The following is a 1,928-nucleotide window of genomic DNA, read 5'->3' as shown; positions in this document are numbered from 1 at the left end:
TAAATTAGGGACGGCTAGCGCAGATAGCCCTCGTGAAGCTTTGCGCGAAATTCAAAAAACAAAAAAGCTTGAAAATTAGACATAATTCGATCATTTATTAAGTGAGAATCAATAAGGTCAAGGTCAAACATACACATACAGCGTGTGCACCAGTTTCACAATGTTTCAGTGTATATATTTAAACAATGTTTCTACATACACCCCCTTTAAACTACAGATTGATTACTTCTTAGCATGCCTTTTCTTCATAAAAATGAAGGTAAATTAAAATGAGTAAAAAATATCCTTCTGTTATTTATACACACCTGAATCCTCGTTCGCAGCTTGACGTATAGTTTTCTCAAAGTGGGTTGAGTCTGAAGAAGAAAAACATTAATAAAATACGAACCTCAATAAAGTAAGTAATCGGAAATGAAGAAACAATGGAAAGAAAATCGAAAAAGAGAAAGAGAAGATGAGAAGAAAGAAAGAGCAAATTAAAAGAATATTAAGAAGATATTTACAGAAAAGTATAAGAAGATCAAAAAAGAGAGAGAAAAATAGAAGAAAATCCAGGTCACTTAATGATCACAAAAAGTTTTACTTTTCAGACTACCAATTTTACAAGTTAGCTTAACTAATGCTCACATTGGGGTGCAAATAAAATAATTTTATTTACTTGCTAATTTCTTTCGTACCTCTTATTACTTCATGGAACCACAAATTCAGTGCCACTAAACTGAACTAAGTGGTTGATAGTAACATACAAACTGACTAACCAAACTCGTTAAATCACTCATCACAGTAACACTCAGAAAGCAATCAACTACTCTCGCCTGACTCGCGTTTTTATACTACTCAAGTCGTTTCCTAAACTTTCAAAAAGATTCAAATCATTAAGCCACACCCATCACGTGAGGTCAGAACTGCAAAACTAATGTCTAAACTGAGAAATATAACATACAACAATATTATTGATACTAGCTAGAGACGACAGAATTAATGAACCACGATGAAGCATCCCCTTGACATGTTAAAGATGGTTGTTTTCAAATATAAGCGTAGCGTTTCTATTAATCCATGTAATATACATGTATATGATAAAGTTTGTTTTTCAGAGTAATAAAAACCGTATTATCAACTTGATATTAAAGACATTAATCACAGTGTGTACAACATAACAAAAATGTTCACTTCTTGCATTACAGAATCTTTCAGACAAGAAACAATGCTTGCTGTTATAGAAGCACGAATCTCATTGTTTATGAAATTGTTTAATTTAAGAAACGCTACATAGGCCTGGAATGGCCTGATGGTTAAGGAACTCTACACGCAATCTGTGGTTCAAATCCCACCACCGAACATATTCGCCCCCTTTAACCGCGGAGGTGTTATAATGTGACGGCCAATCCCATTATTCTTTGATAAAGAGAAGCCCAAGAGATGGCGCAGATGGTTTTATCAGCTGCTTTCCTTTTAGTCTATCATTTCTAAATTAGGGGCGGCTAGCGCAGAAAGCCCTTCCGGTAGTTTTGTGCAAAATTCAAACACCATCATTAGTCATTTTAATCTTATTTAATTAAACTTGTATGGTAAGTATAGCTTTATACATAAAAAATAAAGATTTTAATACAATTCCATTTTTATCTCATTTAGGAAATTACAAAAAGTGTCTTTTAGAATATACAATAAAATAATGTGATTCAATGAGTCATTGTTAAAAAAAAAGAAAAGGCTATCTAAATATGATTTATGTATGGTGGTTAACCTTATAATAATCTATGCTCTCATAAGTAAAATACTTGTCAGAAATGTGCTCAGCGTAAGTGTTTACACGCACACGTTTTTTCTCTGAATTAAGTGTATATTAAAATATTAATAAAACCAGGCCTAAAATTACACATACTTACTATATTATGCCTTTCCTTCTTTATAAAAAAAAAACCATC

This window comes from Limulus polyphemus, unplaced genomic scaffold (genome assembly GCF_000517525.1).
Source record: "Limulus polyphemus unplaced genomic scaffold, Limulus_polyphemus-2.1.2 Scaffold379, whole genome shotgun sequence".
Lineage (NCBI taxonomy): Eukaryota > Metazoa > Arthropoda > Merostomata > Xiphosura > Limulidae > Limulus > Limulus polyphemus.
Note: the sequence above shows the minus strand (reverse complement) of the source record.